A 6000-nucleotide genomic window follows, 5' to 3' on the forward strand; every position below is an offset into this window, starting at 1 on the left:
TCATCATCTATTTCAATACAATCTTCCATATTTGAATCAATGTTATGTAACCATTTTTCTTTTGTTATCAGATAAGGCAGGCCTCCTTTAATCACCACAGTGCCTATATTTATTTTATTCTTTTCCAAAGTTGCCTTTCCTTTTGAAAAGACAATGTTAATGTCAGAATCTCTGCTTAGTTTTATGGCACTTAATATGTTATGAGGTATTTCAGGTATTAGTAATACCCCCTCTATTTTTCCTAGACCAGGTAAGGTTACATTTCCTCTACCTAATACTTGAACCTTTTCTTGGTTAGCTACCTTAATTACAAATTTATCTTCTGTAAATGAAGACAATATACTTTTGTTATTAGTGGTGTGATTAGTTGCTCCAGAATCAATAAGCCAATTATTGTTCTCACTTTGCTGTGTGTTAGTGTTGTCTTGTTTATTTAATCCATTCAGTGAACCAGATTTTCTATCCTTTGAATTGTCTCTGCCCCCTCTATTTTCTCTGTGATTTGGTGGGCTCCTATATCTATGCCTTTCTATGGAAGGCTGTCTATAATCGTATTTGTTTCTGTATTCTGATCTATATCTTTCTTTTAAAAATTTTGGGCAATCTCTTCTATTGTGTTCCCTGGATCCACAATTATGGCATTTAAATGTTCCACTATATTTTTCTTGGAAAGCTACTTTCCTATATGATTTGTCTTCTGTGTGATTGTTAGAACGATTCCTCCTTGAATTATCTTCTGTTATTAATTTGTTGGATAGACTTTCTATGGATAAATATCCTAGATTGATTGTGTCTAAATGTGACATAAAATTGTCCCATGATGGATCAAGTGAGTTGATAATAACACTTTTCATTGTTTGGTCTGAGATCACCTCCCCCCTCAAATGCAGTTCAGCTCTTATTTTGTTTAAAGATATTAAATGCTCACTTATGGAAACCCCTGGTTTCACTCTAGATGAAAAGAAATCCTTAGACATTCTTGTGGTGGTAGCTACACTGTCGCTGTGAAACAAATTAAACATGCATTGGATAATTTCAGAAACAGTCTGATTTGGTTTGATGCTATGATACATTGCAGGAGACATACTAGATATTATTAAGTAAAAAGCTCTATGGTGTAAACAATCTATTTTTAAAGTCCAAGGTCTTTTTGGGGGACTAGTGATAAAGAATAGTAAGTTCTCTTTCATAAAGACCACCTGGAGCTGTTGATACCATTCTTGCAAATTAATGCCATCAACCCTTAGTTTTGGGAAGTCACTGGGTAAGTTTCCCACATTATTTTGTCCATTACTTACAACCTGAGGTAGTCCGTGGTCTCGCAAGTGTAGAAAATCGCAAAACGGCATGGGAATGCTCGCAACGAGTCTGCGTGGCTCTTTCACCAGTTCATGTCTTCCCGGGTCGTCTGCGTAGTTTCGCGCATGCGCGTTGTCCATTTCTTCTTTGACTTCGCTACGGAAGGTTCTCTCCACCGCGGCTCGCTCGCGCTGCTCTTCTTCAGACGAGTCGGTCTCTGTTTCGGCCTTGGGAGCTCTGACGACGGCGGCTGTTCTTCTTTTCTTTTTGGGAGTGTAGTCACTTGCTTCGGTCTTTGGTGTAGGGCGGAATCGACAAGGCTCTCTAGGTTCGGGCGTCGTCGCTCTCGAAGTCATGGTGGGAGCGGGCAGGTCTTGAGGTATCGGCTTGTTCGTTCTCTTCTTCGGTGCCTTTTTGGTAATTTTTAGTTTTGGCCCGAAAGCAGCAAAAAGCGTTTTCATCGCTGACTTTACTTGAGATTTTGTTGAGTCATCATCACTTTCTGATTCTGACTCTTCCGAGGAGTTTGAATCCTCTTTTTTATCTTCGTTGTCTGATAACGTTTTTCGCGCCAGAAATTTTGAACTGAGCATTTTGATTGGCTCTGCTTCGCTCACCTTGGAGGTCTGTTGAAACCAAGATGGCTGCCATTCAAATTTTCGCGCGGGATCACTGTTTTTCTTCTTTGTAATGATTTTCTCCGCAATTATATCACTCACTATTTTTGGGTCTTTAGGCTTTTCATTAGTGATGTTTTTCTCTCTCGCTGCTCCGCTGTTCTTCAGCATATCTTGGAGGTTCGCGATGAGGCTTTCATCATTCTTCTGGCTTTTTAATAGCTTTAATATCTCTGACCTGAGTTCGTTATTCTCTATTTCGATTTCCTCCTGGTCATCAATTATTTCTTCATCTTCAGTGGTGTATTCTTCGGATTCTCTCGAAATTGCGTTTGTGGATTCGTTGATTATTTCTTGTTCCGTTTCCATTTCTTTGCTGTAGGCCCTAGTGTTGGGCCTATCTTTCTTAGACATTTTTAAGTTTTTATTGAGTCAATTAACCATCCTCTGCTACCAGCTTGTTGCAATATTTTCAGGATCAGACTCAATAAGATTAGCAAGAGTTAAAGGTTTAACTATATATTCTTTTATTTACAATAGGCATTCTATATTCACTGAATATTCACAGATAGAAGCAAGGGAAAGGGTGTAGGTAGCTCCTTATATATACAATGGGTGGAGCTATATGTGGGAGTGGTGAGTTATGAATACATTAAGAAGTGAAGAATAAGTTAACCCCTGATACCCTGTTTGTACACTATTTACACATTAGAGAATAAGGCATTTACATCTGACAGAAAGAAAGAAAGAAAGAAAGAAAGAAAGAAAGAAAGAAAGAAAGAAAGAAAGAAAGAAAGAAAGAAAGAAAGATGAAAATTCCCACCCCACCTTAGCCCACTCCCTCCCCATCCCATCCCGTAGTGGGGGGGAAATCTACATCCACTGTGTAATTTATCTTGCAACATGACAGCCACAAAAGATAAATGATAGCTATGATATGCTTTAAGCCTCACAGAACATTCACAGATTCACTTGGCTAATAGCTATGTATTTCTGAAATGATCATATCTCTCACCTGGATATACCGTTTGGTCAGCTTTTGGAGTTTCTTATAGTAATGGCTTTCACAGGTTAAGCATTCTAGTATGATAACTCTCTTCAGAAATCACACTTTGGAGCCCTAGCTTCAATTCCTTTCTCTTCAGATTTCAATTGAAAAGAAAATATTTCCCCTTAGTTGTATGTACTTTTGACAGCAGCTGACATACCCACAGCCATAAAACTGTCTTGATTTTTCTTTTAAAAAAAAAAAATGAAGGAACAGGAAGAAAATGGAGGGGATTTCTTTCCCCTTCACCTCATGGCAATATATACAGGCTATACAGTTATCAACCTGAAGAGATTCTCCAGACATTTACAGCCCAAATTTTGGTGTGCCTGAAAATCAAAGATTTTAGACCAAAAGGAATCAAGTATTTTTTGGCCAGAGGAAAATGTTGCAGCTGCTAATTGGTTAAGGGTGACATTTGATCTGATGTTTCCATGGCAGAAATCATACCATGGCAATTAATAAGGAAGATATCAAAAGATCTAAGAACTAAGGCAAGAGAAGTGGTGGTTGTGAAAAAGGAGAGATTAAGAAATTTTCCTGGCTTGGGATGCATATTGACTCGGCCAGCATTTCCAAAGTTTTAGTTTCATTAAATTTATGCCATCATAAACATAATATATAGATCTTAGAAAGAGAATTCATACCTAGACAAATGTAACACCATTGGTTTTTTTTATTATTATTATTATTTCTCCCCCTTCACATTGTAATTCATCATCCATTCTATTATGTTACAGAGCATGTCATTTTTCTTAAAATGATTTGATAAAGTGTCTCTTTTCTGGACAGGCTATATTATTATTATTAGTATTCACAAACAACTATTTTGCAACACAGGGCTTCAGAAAGCCTCTGAAGCAACTAAAAAAGATTTCCGGCATTATATTTTTGAGGTGCAGGTAGTGCTTGACTTAACAACCATTGAAGTTTTGAAGTTACAATGGCACTGGGGAAAAAAAAAACCCTTATCATTTCTCACATTTATGACCGTTGCAGCATTCCCATGGTCACGTGATCAAAATTCAGATGCTTGGCAACTGACTCCTATTTATGACTGTTGCAATGTCCCGGGGTCATGTGATCATCTTTTGCACCCTTCTGACAAGCAAAGTCAATGGGGAAGCCAGATTTAGTTAACAACCGTGTTACTAACTTAACAATGCAGTGATTCACTTAGCAACTGAGCAGAAGTGGGTTTCAGCAGGTTCTGATCAGTTCTGGAGAACCAGTAATGGAAATTTTGAGTAGTTCGGAATGGTCTAAAGCACCCTGTTATTAAGACTAGCTGCCTGCAATTATTGCAGGTTTGAATCTCGCCAGGCTCAAGGTTGACTCAGGCTTCCATCCTTTCTAAGGTAGGTAAATTGAGGACCCAGTTGTGGGGGCAATAAGCTGACTTTGTATAAAATATACAAAAGGATGAAGGCTATTGCTTAGCACATTGTAAGCCGCCCTGAGTCTCCGGAGAAGGGCGGCATATAAATCAATTAAAAAAATAAACCGCGCCCAGCTGTGCATGCCCTTTCCTCAAATGGGCTGTGCATGGGGTGCTTGGAGAGAGAGAGCAATCTCTCCAATCTCTGTTTTTGTGTATGAGAGAGGGAGGGAGTGATCTAAAGCCGAGGCACACAAACTTCTGGCAGCAGTGGGGGCAGCTTCTGAGCTGCCCTGAGTTAGCCAGCTCCACCTGACCTACTCCCTGAGTCTTACCGTTCTCCTTGCCTCCCCCCCCCCGCCCTGTATGGGATACTAGTAAGGCATATATTAGAGGATTGGCAATGACATATGTAGGAAAAAGGAACAAACAGAATAGACAAACTCAAAAGAAGTTGGAGGAGGAGTAGAAGAAGTTAGAGAAAGAACTACGGAAAAATCCTCAGGACAAAAAAATTAAAAATTTGATGGACTTGCAAAAACATAAAATGAATTTAATAGAAAATGAAGATCTGGCAAATAAAATCAACAAAGCAGAATTTCTTTGAAAATGCGAATAAGCCAGAAAGATGGCTGGCATGTAAAATGAAGAAGGAAAAAAAAAGAAAGAAATTGATAAGCCAAATACTAGATCAAGATGGAAAGATATGTTATCAAAATGAGGAAAAGAAAAAAATAATTGAGAAATATTATAAGAGTCTATATCAACAAGAAAAGGTGCCAGAACAGTCCAGTCTCTTCTTGAAAGCTTCCAGTGATGAAGCTCCCACAGTTTCTGAAGGCAAGCTGTTCCATTGGTTGATTGTTCTCCCTGTTTCTAGATTGAATCTCTCCTTGATCAGTTCCCTCCATTATTCCTTATCTGTGATAAACATAGCTTTGATGTCTTGGGAGCATTATCAGTCATGAAATGGTATAGGGCAGTTATGGCTAACCTTTTCTGGACTGAGTGCCCAAAGCGTGCGTGCAAGCGTGAATGCACATGTGTGTGTCTAAACCCCCAAAATGCAATGTTTGTGCAGCCTGCATGCATGCCCCCCGCATGCACACACAGCCACCTGCATGCACCCCCCCCCATGCACGTGCCCTGTGTATGTGTGCGTGCCCTCTCTATGCAGCCCTGTGCATGGCACACAACCCCACAAAGGCAGAGACCCAAAGACCAGCTGGCTGGCGGGAGGCACATGCACATGTACATTGGAGCTGAACTGGGGCGACGGCTCACATGCCATCAAAGAAGCGTGCCATAGGTTTGCCATCATGGGTATAGGGTTTCCTGCCTAAGCAGGGATTTGGACTAGAAGACCTCCAAGGAAGGTCCCTTCCAACTCTGTTATTCTATTCTATTCTATAAATGAAATATCTAATCTCCCTATAAATATCTATTCTTAAGTGGAGCTGCCCAACTCAAAAGTTTGATCATCTCTACTCTGCTGAAATTGGAATATGCTTGTATACACAAAACCCAATTTTTCACAGTGCTGCACAAATATGGAGAGATGAAAAATAAACTATACAACATTGATTATGTTCCTAATCCCTTTTCTGTAGGCCCAGGGCTCTGACTTTTTATAGAAATATATATCATGGGTTGGAAGC

This window comes from Pantherophis guttatus, chromosome 2 (genome assembly GCF_059756535.1).
Source record: "Pantherophis guttatus breed Tessera chromosome 2, ASM5975653v1, whole genome shotgun sequence".
NCBI classification, from domain to species: Eukaryota; Metazoa; Chordata; class Lepidosauria; order Squamata; family Colubridae; genus Pantherophis; species Pantherophis guttatus.